This window comes from Mesoplodon bidens, assembly GCF_964165515.1.
Source record: "Mesoplodon bidens genome assembly, contig: HAP1_SCAFFOLD_179, whole genome shotgun sequence".
NCBI lineage: Eukaryota > Metazoa > Chordata > Mammalia > Artiodactyla > Ziphiidae > Mesoplodon > Mesoplodon bidens.
Window position 1 is genome coordinate 627,221 of NW_027671490.1, and position 17,357 is coordinate 644,577.

At 38.5% G+C, this 17,357-nt stretch overlaps 1 long non-coding RNA gene across 1 annotated transcript in view; it reads right to left on the reverse strand.

The window, feature by feature from the left end:
- Positions 1–12,812: 12,812 nt before the first annotated feature.
- Positions 12,813–17,357, reverse strand: part of LOC308611293 — a 37,159-nt gene continuing 32,614 nt past the window's right edge. Inside the window, exon 4 of the long non-coding RNA XR_014014826.1 lies at positions 12,813–14,361. This is a non-coding gene — a long non-coding RNA (uncharacterized lncRNA). The remainder of the gene's footprint in view (positions 14,362–17,357) is intronic.

Below are 17,357 nucleotides of genomic sequence, written 5' to 3' on the forward strand. Positions count from 1 at the left end.
TAAGAATACATTACTCTGGAAGCAGTGGAGTAACATTAGGAAGAGCCCCAGTCCACACAGGAACCCAAGGATGATATCAATCACCCAGGAAGTTGGGCTGGATCTCAGCCAGATGGCAACAATGTTTTTCAAAGAAAAGAGATTCTCCATCTTCTGAACTGCATTGCTGCCCTCAGGCAACAGAGCACTGGGAGTTTGCTTGATGGCAGAACCCCAGGCCTGCATCACAGAGCTGTGGCCTTGTCACAAAGGGCTCCTGAGTGTGGGGGAGGGGCAATAAGAGAAATAGGCTGAATCACTGCCCCTCCTTCCCATCCAGACCCACAGACACCTGCACCCTCCTGGGGCTTCCAGATCCCTCCTTCCAACTACTCTCATCCTGTCAGAGAGACCTTAGCCAATTTTCTCTTCATTCCATCTGGAACCTGGCTCCTTCATCCATTAGAGACCTTTACTTGAGGCCCACCAACTTGATAACTCTTGAACATCTTAAGCTGACCCTGGAAGACTAGCTGTTTCACAGACATTTTTACTCAGGATTTCCTTTGTCCTCAGCTCCAACTTTCCCGCATCATGTTTGTGTCTTGTGTAAACCCAGGGATAGAACTTGAATTTCTTTTACACTTATTTAGTTTTGTGAATTTTGAATAGTGTATGTTTTGCCTCATTTTCTATCAGAGGGAACTACACACAAAAATTAAAATAATTTATTTTTCAAAATTCATAAGTATGAAAGAATTATAAATAGCTATGTAATAGGGAAGAACAAATCTGCCTCCACATGAGATCTTTTTTACTTTAATCTTTATGCTTTGTTGCCTGAGCTAACTCTGTCCATCCCTGTGATCCAGGCTGGCTCTGCACTTTTTGTAAAACAATGTTGCCTAGAGCCTGAAATATACAGGATAGACTATTTCTAAGGCTCTGACTTTTAAGAGCCCATTCATGGAGATAAAAAGTTGCAGAACAGAGAATAATAATTGTTTTCTTGGAGGTTTACAGGAACACATGACCTGACCAGGATCTGACCCATCTGGCCAGCCTCTAGAACAAAGGATCCAACACCAAGATATTTGCAACAATTAGTCATGCCCCTCCCTCACCTTGCCTTTAAAAAGGCTTTGCTGAAAGCCTTCAGGGAGTTTGGGGTTTTTCCTGGGCATGAGCCACATGTCTTCTTGCATGGCACTGTGTAAACCTTTCTCTGCTTCAAACTCTGATGTTTCAGTATTTAGCCTCACTGTGCATCAGGCACACAGACTTGCATCTGGTAACAGTTAAACCTTCAAATGATGTTTTTGTAAGTTTGTAGTGTTTATAATTCTGGAGTTAGTAAATCTTTAAACTGCACAAAAACTTTTGGGACACACTGCAAACACGCACACACACACGTACTCATTTTCCTTAGCCAATCTAGTACTTTCAAATCCAATAATCCATACTTTTCTACTTAAAAAAATATCTTTCATATGTTGTCTCAACCCAACTTCTTAGTTTGCAATGATAAGACAGTCCCCACTCTCCAGATAAATTTTGAAATATGTGGTCTTAATCCATTAGGGCTGCTATAACAATATACCATAGACTGGGTAGATTACAAACAACAGACATTTATTACCACAGTTCTGGAGGCTGGGAAGCCCAAGATCAAGTCACCAGTATGGCCACCTCGTAGTGAGAGCTCTCTTCCTGGTTCACAGCTGGAGCCTTCTCTCTGTATCCTCATATGATGGGAGGAGGCTAGAGATATCTCTGGAGTCTCTTTTATAAGGCACTAATCCCATTCATGAAAGCTCATAAGCACTTTTGCACGGCCCCGCCTCCTATCTTTAAGAGGTAGGATTTCAACATGTAAATTTTGAGAGAACATTAACATTCAGACATGTGCACTCATTCTATACCCGGAAGCTAGGAATGGGTTAGGGTGAGCCAAGGTCCTGACCCTAAAGGGCTGTAGGGTGAAGAGTAGGACTAGGGGTCAACCCTTGGGGCTGAGCCAGGTCTTGAGCAGCCTCTTCAGATATTCCTAGTGTGTTATGGATGTATTCTCTTTTCTGAGTGTGCCTTGCCTTTCCTGCCCCATCCTCCCAGGCCCCTGAAGCTTCAAGTCCAGCCTGAACCATATAGAAAGGGAGCTTTGAGTCTTACACAAAATCCCCTTATGACATCCCTTAGCAGTAACACAAGATTCACTGAAGGATTCACATGGTAAATATGTCTTAATGCCCCATGAGGGCTTTAAAATAATGTGTATTCTCTGCTTGTTGGTCATAATTTTATACAGTTTTAGTGGGAACGTGGGCATGTGAGGTTATTTGGCTATATTGCCATGAATGTGCACTTTCACAAACATATCTCCTACATCTACTATTTTTCCTACAGTCTTTTCCTCCCATATGATATTCTCACCTTAATTCAACCTTTTATCAAAATTTAGACTTAGGTCTGTCACCATGTGGACATGCTTTGTAACAAAATAGCTTCAACCGAGGAGGTCAGTGGAAGGCCTGGACCAGCTATCTTGGTTCCATGATAGTAAGCAAAGGATCGCAAACTACCATGTTAAGCTTAAGCACAAAGCGAAGTTGATTTAAGCATAGGTACACTCTCAGAGAGGGAGAGAGAGAAGGAGAGAGAAAGAGCAGGCTGTTTCTGAGAACAGGCTATTTCAGCGAAGTGAAGCAAGCCCAAAGCAAAGTATATCGAAGCAAAGGTACACTCTCGGGATGGCGGGGGGGATGGGTGTACTGTTTCTGCAAATTGAAAGCAGCATTCCTATAAAGGCTTACGAGCACTTTTCTTTTTTTTAAAGAAGATGTTGGGGGTAGGAGTTTTTATTAATTAATTTATTTATTTTTGCTGTGTTGCGTCTTCATTTCTGTGTGAGGGCTTTCTCTAGTTGTGGCAAGCGGGGGCCACTCTTCATCGCGGTGCGCGGGCCTCTCACTATCGCGGCCTCTTGTTGCGGAGCACAGGCTCCAGACGCGCAGGCTCAGTAGTCGTGGCTCACGGGCCTAGTTGCTCCGCGGCATGTGGGATCCTCCCAGACCAGGGCTCGAACCCGTGTCCCCTGCATTAGCAGGCAGATTCTCAACCACTGCGCCACCAGGGAAGCCCCTTACGAGCGCTTTTAAGGAGCATTTTGCAGAGAGGCGGGGGTGAGTGACAAGGATCATTATTTGACTGACAGTCCTGAGCTATGTAACAAGTTTCCTGCTGCGCATGCTCTCATCCTTGAATCCCCAAGAAATGCCTACTGGGTGGGGGGAGGGGCAAAACCACATGTAATTTATTGTAATTATGGTATAATGAGTTTGGATTTACTATAGGGTATACGCCTGTCTGGTCTGGGCATGCACAGCCTGGAGAAGTCCCCTTGTGTTACTGTGCCTCTCTTTATCAGGATAAGCTGCCCACCACCAGACCACAGTCTCTCCCGTTCTGGGTGGAGTCAAGGGAGAGTCCCCAGACGGCTGCGTGTGACTCAATTTCTTCTTCTTGTCTTTCTCACCACCGTCACCTCCTTGCTGCTAATGTCTGACTAACTACCTAACAGGTCTTCTTTGCATTCATATTTGCTCCCTAAATTTTCTCTATTACTTTATTTTCAATATGTTTTGTTTGATGGGGTTTTTTTTTGGAAATTTAAAAATCTTATGATAACATTTACCTTGATTTCTTTAATTATTGTTCTACTGTTATTGATTTCTGCCATCTTATTTTATGCTTTATTTTCTACATTTTCTTTATTGTTTCTTTTTTTCCCTTCTTTGGCATCTTCCATTTTACAGGTCAAGGGTACTTATGTTTGTTTGACATTTGGGAATTTTTAATATTGTAATGGTTTTATATCTTGAATTATGTTAATTTTCTCCTCAATTTCTTACCCGTGGATGAAAAATGTTCCCTGCCATATCAGTAGACAAAGGATGTTGCAGCCATCAAGTCAGATGTCAAAGCAGGAACCCTCAACTGTGCACCTTGAGGGGATTCGGGATGGAGAAAAACAGGGTACTGATTCTAGAGTTAAGGTGCATATCAAAGGAATGATTTCACGGAGCCCAGATTCTTTCATCTTCTCATACATAGAAAAGTGCTACAGTCCTTAACTTGAGATGTCTAGTTTTCTTTAATTAATAGTAACCTTTTGATGTTCTGACTACCTGGTTTTGGTTGACTCCTCCCTTAGGTCTTCTGAGCACTTCCTCAGAGTGATCTGACAGGCTGTGTTCTGGGCTTAAGTCCTCAGAAAATCTGCCAAATAAAACATAATTCTCCTTTTGGGTTGTGCATAGTTTTCAGTCAGCAGTCTTGGCAACCAATGAAGGGGCCCAGAGCAGACTTTTCTTCTTTGCCTGAACTCTATGAGGATCCAGAGTCCTGGCACCAGCAGAGGCTTCTTGGGCCTGTCCGCTTTCTCAGAGAGTCCAGACGAATTTGGGTGAGTATCTCCTGGTTCTTGGATCTCCAGTTTTGGTTGATGATCCTAAGTTTTATTCAGTGGTGTTCAACTCTTCTCTTGAGTAGTAGGTTATCCTTGAAACTTGGTTTCAAGAAGAAGTACTTGGGTCATCCTCAGTGAAAGACACTGGGAAGATTTTTACTCAGTTTAAACACTGAGAGCTTATCCTCAGTAGAAAAACACTGGGAAGACTTTTGCTCAAGTGGGTTAGCCTCACTTAAAAGACACTGGGAAGATCTTGCTCAGTGTAGACACTGTGGTTTATCCTCAGCTGAAAGACTGGGGAGACTTTGCTCAGGTGAAAGACACTGAGTAAAAGTTGGACTGGGTAATTAGGTGGAAGACTAACCTGTCTTCCTTGAATTGGCTACTTTAATAGAGTTTGTCAAAATAAAAGTGATCTTCACAAATTGAACTCAGAATGGGGAACTTAGCTTTCAATACAAAAGAAAAGGGAACAACAGATTTCCAGCCTCCATCGGATGTCCTGGCCAGGTTTATGTCCATACAAAATTTACATTTACAAGTGCTTACTTACTTGGGACTTAAAGAAAATCTTGCCCTAAAAATGACTAAGATAGGACTCTTTTATTGCATATGCAGTTAAGTTAGAAAAAGCTGGCTCGATAAAAACATCTTTTCAGAATTCTGACTTCAAAAAAACAAAAGGCTTTCTAGGGGAAACTTGCATTTCTCTTCCTGTGTCTTTGAAATGTAAGTGTTCTGATATTCTTCTGTGTGTGTGTGTGTGTGTGTGTGTGTGTGTGTGTGTTTTGAGAACTTGGTCACTACCATCCAAAAGTACTTATATGGTGTACATTTGGCAGCCAGTCAAATAGACTGGGATTCTGAGCAGTCTTTTGTCTGACTGTACAACTCTCAGGGGCTTTTTGCCATCTTAACCTTCATTGTGTCAGCCTGTACAACAAAGACCATTACTTTCTTAAACTACTTTTGGGAGTAAACTTTCTGCATCTTATTTAGACAGCATCCTTTACACTCTTTTGTGGGGAAGCCTCTTGCGTCTTATTGGTTTGAGTCACTATTAAGGTATACCTCATTTATGGCCAGATGATGGATCCTTCAAATTGGAGAAACTTCTAAATTGGTAAATTTTTAGAGAGCTCTCATTATAAACAGCTGTTTCATTGGTTCCTATGGGGGGGCGGAAATGCTGGAAATTAGTCATATAATGGTTAACCTAAAAACTCCTTTAGTTTCAAACAAACCCAAAAAATTGGTTTGGGAAACCTTATTTGTGGTCTCTGCTTCCCCTAAATGGGTCTTACAGATGCTAATAAAAACATTAGAATAATTATTGTTAATTAGGTTAAGTAACAGGGAAAAAAACTGAAGGAAAAAGCCTAAAAACTTTTTCCCAACAAGGTGGAAATTTTAAAGGGACTTCTCCTAAATGAATAAGAAATCTTTAGATGGTTATTTTAAAGTGGGATAAATAAAACAGACATTAATGAGATAAATCAAAGATTGGATACAATACTACCTAAGATTGGATGGGCCAAAGGGATCTCCTACTTGTCATCAACATTAAAGGGCCAGACCCAAACAAGTCTGCCCTATTTACCCCAGTTTAAAGTACGTATATTTTATTACATGTAAATTTTATACACGTAAAATTACACTGAGATACCTGACCAACAATTACTTGGGGCAAAAGTTAGACCAATTAATCAAGTTAAAAGATTGACAAAAGTGCCTGAGTCCCTTGGTTCAACCACTCTCTGGGGACCCCAGAGTCTTTATAAAAATTGGGATGTTTAAATGGGCATTGTGTAAGATAATTACCTCTCTTTTGCCTAATTATATTGTGAGGGATAGACATGTTTCACTGGGGAATTCTTCCCCTGCCTGATATTATAAGACGGCATATGAAGGAAATATTAATTAAACATACTAAAGGAAACCAGTGGGATTACCTGAGCCTATACAATATAAAGTAAGAACTGACAGCTAATATTTAAGGGATAATAAAAATAAATAATGGAGACTTTACTCTGGGTCTAACCTGTGCACTCAGAAAGAGGGTCTTTGTTGAATGCCTTATGCAAGTTTAGAAGGTATGATCAATTACACCATAAAGTTCTAGACTATAGAATTCTGAAATTTCAGTCTAGTTGGAAATCTTCTCACTGATACAGAAAAGCAAGTTAAAGAAAACGTAGTTGGGCAAATCAATCTTTTAATATTATTTAGGTGACAGGCCAGTTCTTTGGGGAATTAAAAGCAACTGTCTTTGTCTCGCAAATCGGTACAAATCAGAAATGTAAATACAGACCACAATGACCTGAGACTGAGCCTAATTAGCTAAATTAGGTAGAACCTGAAACCAAGGTTAAAAAAGGGGAAAAAGTGGCCTTTTAAAACTCAAACTGCTGATTAGTCAGTCAAGAAGACGGAGGAGTAGGAAGATGTGGAGTTCATATCTCCCCACAAATGCATCAAGAATACATCTACAAATGGAACAATTCTCCGAGAGCACCTGATAAACACTAGCAGAGGACCTCAGGCACCTAAAAGGACAAGAAAGATCCCCACGTAAGCAGGTAGGACGAAAGAAAGAAGGGAAAAGGAAGAGCAGATGAAGTGGGACGTGACCTGTGACCCTGGGCGGGGGAGCGGAGCTGAAGGTGAGAAGAGGTTCCCCGCATCTGGGGAAGCAGCGGGGAGAGAAGCTGGGGCAGAAGGAGAAATTTGGTGGCTCAGAGAACAGTGCAGCAACCAGTCTGTGGCAGGCAGGAGAGAGTGAGGCCTACACAAGTGGTCTGGCCACAGCTCTGCATGCCCCAGGCACTGGGGACCACTGGTGCACACGGGGGCTGAGTGTTGGAATGTGGGGTTTGAAGAGCAGACCCAGGAAGGGGAATGATGTTGGCTGTGAGGAGACAGCTCAAGGGGATAGGAGTGAGGAGCTCCACAACAAGGAATGCTCCTGGAGGAAGCCCAGACCAGCAGAGAAGCAAAGTGCCACTGCTGCGTGATGCACAAAGGGCGGGGCCCCCATTGCAGCCTCTCTCCTCACGCACTGGCCCCTGCCTCCACAGGCACTAGGAAGGGCTCCTGCCAGAGTGGCTCACGGGCCCCCAGCCATCATCACCTCAGCACTCTCCTGCTTGGGTGGCCCATTTGCCCAGCTTGCCACCTTGACTCCCTCCTGCCTGACAGGCTCGTACATCCCATAGCCACCCAGCACCCTCTCACCTGGGCAGCCTGCCTGCCCTGATTGCCGCTTCTACATCCTCCTGCCTGACAAGCTCGTGTGCTCCAGCAGCCTTGGGAGCAGACGCCAGTGGGTGGCCCACATGCAGAGATGGGGCTGAAGCCACAGCTGAGTTCCAGGGAACATGCAACTAAGGAAGAAGAGCTGAAATCTCTCCTCATGGCTGTGCAAATCATGGCATTACACTTCCTCTGATGGCTTCCTAAATTCAGCACCTGGGAACATCCCAATGGACAAGTGCTCCTGCAGCTGAGACAGGTCTGGCTTTAGCAGCTGTGGGTTTTGTGGGCACATACATGCTGGGGTTTGGCCAGGCCAGAGTCTGAGCTGCCTCCGTATCTCACATAGTGGGTCCAGGTACATAATTACTGCAGTCCTGGGACCTGACCTCAGTGGATCTGGGCCAGTGGCCTGGTGAAAATGATGCCTGAGTCACCAGGGCCAGTTGCCGCCATAACCACGGTTAAGGTGGGACTGAGAGCAGTACCAACAGCAGTGTACTTTGTAAGCCTACACAATGGGCGGAAAGGAGACAAAACAGAGCATACCCACAGGTGAACACCTCCAGAGGAGGAATACTCAATGGCTTCTATCCCAGTGGGGGTGCTCCAGTCCTCCCTACCTCACACCGCAGATCAGAAACACAGCTAAGAAACAGACCTGAGGGCCTCTGCTCCAACGACTAGGGATCAGAACCCAACCCTGACAAGGCAGTGACAGCCACAGAGGAAAGGGAAACTTCTGCTGAATAAAAATCAAAATTAAGAAAATCAACAGGAAAGATCAAACTTGGAAAAGGTTTGCAATATCAATATCTGGCAAAGAACTCATATACAGATTAAAGAATTTTTACACTTCAAAAATAAAAAGACAATCCAATGGGAGAAAATGGCAAAAATATATTTATGGATATGTTTTATATATATAAATGTAAAGTATATGTATCCATGAATATATGCCTATTGGCTATTTGCATGTCTTCCTTTTATTTTTAAGTGCCTAATTACATTTTATATATATATACACACACTATTACATATAAAATAGGTAACTAATAAGAACCTACTGTATAGCACAGGGAACTCTATTCAGTACTCTGTAATGACCTATATGGGAATAGAAACTAAAAAAGAGTGGATATATGTATAACAGACTCACTTTGCTGTACAGCAGAAACTAACACAACATTGTAAATCAACTATACTCCAAAAAATTAATTAAAATATTTACATATATTGTATACAACATATATATTAACTATACATTATTTATATATATTAGAGATTGCTCCATCAAAGACGTACAAATTATAATTATGATGAGATACCACTACGTACCACTATAATGTCTAAAATTTAAAAAACTGTTAATATCAAGTTTTGGTGTGGACCTAGAGAAACATGAATACATTGTTAATGGGCTTGTAGCATGAAAGCTTTAAAGTTAAATATACATTTACATATGACCAAGCAATTACCTAATAGTTCATACTTATCCAAGAGATATGAAGTCTTAGGTCACACAAATTTGTTCACAAAAATGTGTAACACCATTATTCATAATAGGTAAAACTGGATATGACCACAATATCCAAGATTTTTTTTTAAACATCTTTATTGGAGTATAATTGCTTTACAGTGGTGTGTTAGTTTCTGCTTTATAACAAAGTGAATCAGTTATACATATACATATGTTCCCATATCTCATCCCTCTTGCGTCTCCCTCCCTCCCACCCTCCCTATCCCGCCCCTCTAGGTGGTCACAAAGCACCGAGCTGATTTTCCTGTGCTATGCGGCTGCTTCCCACTAGCTATCTATTTAACGTTTGCTAGTGTATATATGTCCATGTCACTCTCTCACTTTGTCACAGCTTACCCTTCCCCCTCCCCATATCCTCAAGTCCATTCTCTAGTAGGTCTGTGTCTTTATTCCCATCTTACCTCTAGGTTCTTCATGACCTTTTTTTTTTTTTTCTTAGATTCCATATATATGTGTTAGCATACGGTATTTGTTTTTCTCTTTCTGACTTACTTCACTCTTATGACAGACTCTAGGTCCATCCACCTCACTACAAATACATCAATTTTGTTTCTTTTTATGGCTGAGTAATATTCCATTGTATATATGTGCCACATCTTCTTTATCCATTCATCCGATGATGGACACTTACGTTGCTTCCATGTCCTGGCCATTGTAAATAGAGCTGCAGTGAACATTTTGGTACATGACTCTTTTTGAATTATGGTTTTCTCAGGGTATAGGCCCAGTACTGGGATTGCGGGGTCATATGGTAGTTCTATTTTTAGTTTTTCAAGGAACCTCCATACAGTTCTCCATGGTGGCTGTATCAATTTACATCCCCACCAACAGTGCAATAGGGTTCCCTTTTCTCCACACCCTCTCCAGCATTTATATGGTACTGGCACAAAAACAGAAATATAGATCAATGGAACAGGACAGAAAGCCCAGAGATAACCCCACACACATATGGTCACCTTATCTTTGATAAAGGAGGCAAGAATATACAGTGGAGAAAAGACAGCCTCTTCAATAAGTGGTGCTGGGAAAACTGGACAGGTACATGTAAAAGTATGAAATTAGAACACTCCCTGACACCATACACAAAAATAAACTCAAAATGGATTAAAGTCCTAAATGTAAAGCCAGACACTATCAAACTCCTAGAGGAAAACATATGCAGAACACTCTATGACATAAATCACAGCAAGATCCTTTTGGACCCACCTCCTAGAGAAATAAAAACAAAAATAAACAAATGCAACCTAATGAAACTTAAAAGCTTTTGCACAGCAAAGGAAACCATAAACAAGACGAAAAGACAACCCTCAGAATGGGAGAAAATATTTGCAAATGAAGCAACTGACAAAGGATTTATCTCCCAAATTTAGAAGCAGCTCATGCAGCTCAATATCAAAGAAACAAACAACCCAAGCTAAAAATGGGCAAAAGACCTAAATGGACATTTCTCCAAAGAAGATATACAGATTGCCAGCAAACACATGAAAGGATGCTCAACATCACTAATCATTAGAGAAATGCAAATCAAAACTACATTGAGGTATCACCTCACACCGGTCAGAATGGCCATCATCAGAAAATCTCCAACAAGATTTATATGGGTGAACCAGTTGTGGTCTATCCATACAATGTCATATCATACAGCAGTAGAAGGATAGAATTATGAGGAATGCAACAAGGATGAATCTCAGAAACACTATGCTGAGAAAAAAGCTAGACACACAAGAGTATGTACTTTATGTTTCTGTTTATATGACTTTCTAGAAAAGGAAAAATGAATCTATGGCAACAGAAAACATATCAGCAGTTGCCTGTATCAAATATGGAGTAGAGAGTGACTGCAAAGAGGAAAGGGAAAACTGCAAAGGGGGGTAATAGGAAAATTGTCTACCTTGATGGAAACAGAGTTACAAAATATTTACATTTGTCAAAATTCATTAAAGTGGACATTCAAGTTAGTATATTTTTTATATTATACCACAATATATTTCTTTTAATAAAATCATTATGAAGAGTAGGTAAGTGGGCAAAGGACCTGAACGCCAGCTTTAGCTATGTTAGAGCTGTCAAATCAAAAAAAGATCAAGTTGCCCCTAATTTAAAAACCAAGAAAATGCATAGAAGTTGAGGAAGAGAGATTTTAACTTATTTTAAGAGTGAGTTTTCTAACAATTCGAGCTTCCTAAAAATGAAACAAACTGATTTTGAGTTGGCAATTTCTTTCTCAGTGAGGACATTCAAGTACAAGATGACAATCATTTTTCAGGTATGTTGTAGAAGTGCCTTAGAGATTGAAATTTGCATTAACCAATATTTAAGATGATTCAATAACATCAGAAAATATGCTATATTTATATATGCTCTTTTATGGTAGAGTTCTGTCTATAATGTTTTCTAAAATATCCTTTGAATTAATATTTCAATAGTAGTCTCCAGTGCTGCAAATGTAGGCCAGAAAGTTAGATCTGTGCACAGTCTATTTTTTAAGAAGCTTGTAATCTGGAAGAGAAGATAGACAAAAATGTTGTAGCAAAATGCAGTAAGTTTCATAATAGAGATATCCTCATGCTCTTATATGACATGGAAGCAGTGTCACATTCTTAATATGTCATCTTTTTCTGAAATACTTCAGTATTAATTTCTAACAATGATAATAATTAATTAAGGCATGAATTATTTACGGAGAGATACTAGTTATTCCTAAAATATTTGGAGATTGTTTTAACATGAAGGTATTTCTTAGAATACCTCCAGTAAAGTTCCAAAACGTGTCTTTCAAAGCCTAAATGTGTTTGTACGATCCTGAAAACCTCAAGGAAAAATGTGAATGTTGCCGATTATCCACCATTTAAAGTTTTCTAGGCTTTGGCATTTTTCTGTAAGTATAAATAATTGACTATGAACTATGCAGAGAGTTGTTTTACCTGAATTTCTTTGAGATCCATCAGATGTGGCCATTAAAATGAGCCAATCTCCTCCATTACAACTACTCACTGTGCAGGCTTCTAGTCAAGCATTGGTGGAGATAGCGAGGCTCAATTTAAATGTAAAATTCAAGGTAATGTAACTAAACAAGTTAGTCCTATCCTTTTCCCCTTACTTTCCCTTAGAGAGTTTCTGAAGTTAGGGATTTGTAAAATGAAAGTATTAAACCAAATTTAATAGCAAAATGTCATTGATATCATGAGTGAAACCAAGCCCAGTTTCCATTTACCCCAAAGTATAAATTGCCTATCTGAGAAGCAGTTCAAATTTAAGTCATGTCAGATTGGTGGTCTTTCTGAGTTTCAGTTTGGAACTCTTATTTGAAGTCATTGTTTCATTCAAGAGCATCTCAATATCAATAGCAGGTTTTCTACTTCAGCAAAAGCCTTGATGTACATCAGTGCCATTGGGTCCAGAGGATAGCCTCTTTGTACGTTTTTTTCTCCCAGTCTCACTGCAATGTTAAAGTCACTGATATCACAGAGCACATTTCTAATCCTAACTGTATGCCCTAATTTGGGCAGAAATCCACTCCTCCACTTTTATGCAATGTATTAACAACCAGAAATTTAATTATATTTGTTGAGACTGTAATATCAACGTGAAGCATTCCTTTTTTGAAGCTCAAATTCTTAACACTTGCTTTCCCCTTTGCAAGAAATACTTACTCCTTTACTCCCTTGTCCCCTTAGGCTACCTACGTCATAGTTCAGTTAAGAAGACATTTCACAAGGGATGCCTTTCCTCATCCTTCCAGGTGAGAAAGGCTCCCTGTTCCATGGCTCACAGTACCCTGTCTATATTTACTACAATTAGTAATTCTTCTTTAGACTGCAGGCTCTAAGAAATATGGACAATGCTTGCTTTTCCACACCTTGTATTACCAGCACCTAATGCAGTGCCTGGGACCTAGTAGAAGTTCTATAAATATGTAATGATTGCTGAATGAATGAATGAATGAATGTGTTAGTAACAAGATAAATGCATAAATCGTATTTGTAAAGCACAATACAAAGTAATTTCATGAATATTCACCCACTTATTTGTACCTTTATACCCTTCTCTTCATTTATATATCTTAGAATTACTTTTATCAGCAGGGATACAGGATTTAATGATGAAATTTTGAGGAAATGTATTAGAAATATTTGTGAGTGAGTAAGCACTATGCCATGGTGAGAGAGAGAAAAAAAATAAAAGCTATTGCTATATTCTTGACTCAAGTCATACTCAATATTATTTGTTACATATTATATTACACACACAAATGCATTCTCACTGGCATGGTATCACCTACATTATAATTTCCATTTCCTTCCCAATCCCTCTAAAGCCCATACCTGACCCTTAGACTTATTAAATTGCATTGTTTTAAACCACTTCTCCAATTTGTCAAGGTCATATTACGGTCATGTTGAATTTTGATCTTGACAAAGTATTAATCAGTCTTATCAACGAAAGAGAACTGTAAATGACTAAATCCACATGCTTTTCTATCATCCTAGACTTGATGAAAATATTAAATAGCCTCTGGCCCAGGATTGACCTCTACATATAAAACTTCTGTCCACTTTGGTTGAGGAGGAACTATAAATGAGTTTCATTGTTCTACCTACTTTGTTTCCAATAAATAGGTCTCTGGTGCTGATCTATTTTTATAAATTTGTGAATGAATTCCATTTGTAATATTTTTATAATATTAATATTTAATGTCTGATTTCAAGTCGTGGATGAAAAAATGCTAACATCAATGAAAACTACCACTTGCCCAAATAGATTAATAATAGTAAGAACAGGTAAAGTAGATTTAAAACCTACTGTCATGTTTATTTACTTTCCTGAATTGTTCCCACTGTGCCACTTCCTTACTTTCTGAATATGACAGGTTCATGCATGACGTCCTCCTCTAGATGCTGTGCCATTAAGAAATCTCCCTGATTATAATAGGTGATCATCTATGATGGATAATAAATATGCTTGTGCATTTTCAATCACAAATCCATGTCTTGCACACTGAAATGATTTTACTTGTTGCTTGATCACGGGGACTTCTTCCTCTGAATAAATAAGACTTGACTTTGCCTCTTTATGCAGTCATCTGTTCACAGTTCTGCCTCTCTCCAGTAGACTGTGTCTCCTTAAAGACAAATGAATATTCATTCATCTTTGATCCCCTTTGCTTAGCATGCATAGTAATTGTTCAACAAATATTTGTTTAATAAGTTAAACACCAATATGCCGTGAAGTAGGAAAATCTGGAGATGTGAGTGGTCAAGATGGGGGGTGTGATTAAAGGACCCCTCTGAATTCTAAGAACAACATACTTAGGAGGGAATGCATGAATAATCAACGGGGCTGACTACTTGACAACTAGTATGTATTCAACTTTCAAATTCTATATTATAAGCATCCCTGAGTGTAATTTGAAATGGATAGACAGGAATTTTTATTTTATTTTTTCTAATGAGGAAGCAGTGTAGGTCTCTATTCTCATGGCCTCTGTTGCTTCCTATGAATATTTCTCCAATATCTTGGCATAATCATTTTCAGGAAGCCAAGAGAGTCCAAAAGAAAATGACAAACAACAGAAATTGCTTTCATTTTCTAGTGTTTGGAAAAACATAAAAATAGGTTTAAGTTTTTCAAACATACTTAGATTTCATGAGATTTTACTTGGTTTATAATCAATATGATAAGATGCATATATATGTGTATAGAATCATCATTCATTTTAAATTGGAAATAATGTGTATCCCCATGGCTGATCTGCAAACTGTCCATAATAAGAACCAAGCTTATGTCCTCCTAAGTCTTTTGTAGCCCCATTTTAACACATTTTCTGAAAGTTATTTCACTTCAACCACTCTAGATACTTTCTAAAAAAACAATAGATGACTTTTTAAAATTTTCCTTTCAAAATGAAAATATTAAAATATGCTACAAATTGGTGCAATAATGGAAGCTACAACTTACCATGTAAGTTTGTTTGTAATTGAGCAAAATATGTTCCAATAATTTTTGCATTGTATTTGCCTTTCTCTCTGTAATTACTAACCCTTTTTCTTTCACTATGGAATGTGAATTTTGATTTCTCATCTTCAAATTTGCCTTTAAATACATTTCTACCCTTATTTTTCTTCCATCTGGAAGCTAAGTTTTCAAGAGAAAATTTGTTGCCACAAATATTGAATGTCTTCATATTAGGAATAATTCTAATGCAACTACTTTGTACTTGGAAATGTGCCACTGTGTTTAGGAAGGCTAAACACATACTTTTGGGTAAGTTCAAAAAAGATTACTCCAATGATTCAACCAAGTATATTTCAAGCATATTGATAAGAAATTTCAAACTAATTGTGTGTGATAGCCATCAATTAAAGACGTAAAATGAATGCCTGCTATTTTAAAACATAGTTAAGCCAAGGAAAAGCTGTGCATAACTAGCATGTTCTGTAAAGATAATTGGCTCACTAACTAAATTCTACCAGCCCATTCACATTTCTAGATTTTAATTGAAGAATGGATGGAAATAGTAAGGTGAGCTCATTGCCCAATACACATAAGCATGGGACAATTTTAATTTCTGCAGAGATGCCCATATTGTGTGAAATCTTATTAATATTGTGATGGAATACAGTGAATCATGCTGTGAAAGAAGCACACATTTGTTGTACGTGTGTTCACACACACACACACAAACACACAGATACACACACATTTCTTTTCTCTCCTCTCTATTCTCATTTCAGTCCCATTTTTCCTCTTCTTAGATAACTGGTATCATGAATTGAATATAAATACTTTGAATCCATGCTTGAACTTTTTACTATATGCAAATGAATCCATGAAAAACACATGATTGCTTTGAGTTTTAAAAATTTGTAGACATGTCATCATGCCAAATATGTAATCTTAAAAATCATTTATCATGTATATAATTAATTATTTCGAGTGAAGTATTGCATTGCATCTTAAAAATAGTTTATATATGTCTTTTGTAAGCAGCATAAACTGGAATTTTTTAATTTATTTTTATTGTCTCTGTGATCAAATGTATTGTGATTATTGATCTATTTCTCCTTTATTTTTCCATGTTTCATCCCTCCCGGTACTAACTTCGTTTAAACACATTTTTCATTCTCTTTTTATGGTCTACCTTTTTATGAATCATATATGAAGTCTTCATTTTTAGTGTTTTCTGAAAAATTTGACATATATTTCTAACTTGAAAAAGTCTAAAACTAATTATCTCATCTTCCTCCTAAGCGGTTCATGGACCCCTCAAATTTTAAATCTGATCTCCAGTATTTCAGTATATTATCTAGTGTTTTAGTTTTACTTTGTACATACCCCCATTGGCTATTATTTTTTACACTCAACCGTTATTCAGATTCATTCCAACATTACAAATTTCTTTGCTGGTCACTGTTCAGTGCACCTTCCTACTTCTTTTTATTATGCTTATTTTCTTTCTTACTGAAGAACATTCTTTGTACAATGGTCTCCAATCTTGCCTAAAACACATGAGAATTATGTGAGAACTTTTTAAAGCTCCCATTATTGAAACACCGCCTAGATCACTGGTTAAAAAAAAATAAATCTCCAAGTATTGGCTTCAGGCATCAGAATATTTTTTAATGCCTTCAGACAATTCCAATAGCTGCTGCTACTGCTTTAGTCATTTTGTTGTTGTTGTTGTTACAGTTTGTGGGTGGTAATTCCTCTTTGTCTATGAATGAAAATTTCTTTACTTCTTGTTCTTGAGTAGTTTTTTAAAATGAGGTGTAGAATTTTAATTTGGACAGCTATATGTGCTCAGTACTTTGAAGATATTATTCTATTGTTTTCCAGCATCTACCTGTTTTCTGATAAGACAACAGCATCTACCTGTTTTCTGATAAGACAACAGATATTTAAAGCCAGCCCTCAAAAACAAGGCTTATTATTTCCAGGGCCCCCTTGAATTTCTTGGTTTCAACTCCTCCTCACTATTCTAATGTTGAATTTGTTTTTTCTCCTTAAATCCTGAGACTGGGGATCCCCCCCCATTTTTTGTAAGCTTGTTCATTTTCTTTTTATGTGTTGCTACATGTAAAAGCAACATATAAAAGAAAACACAAGTATAACAAACTG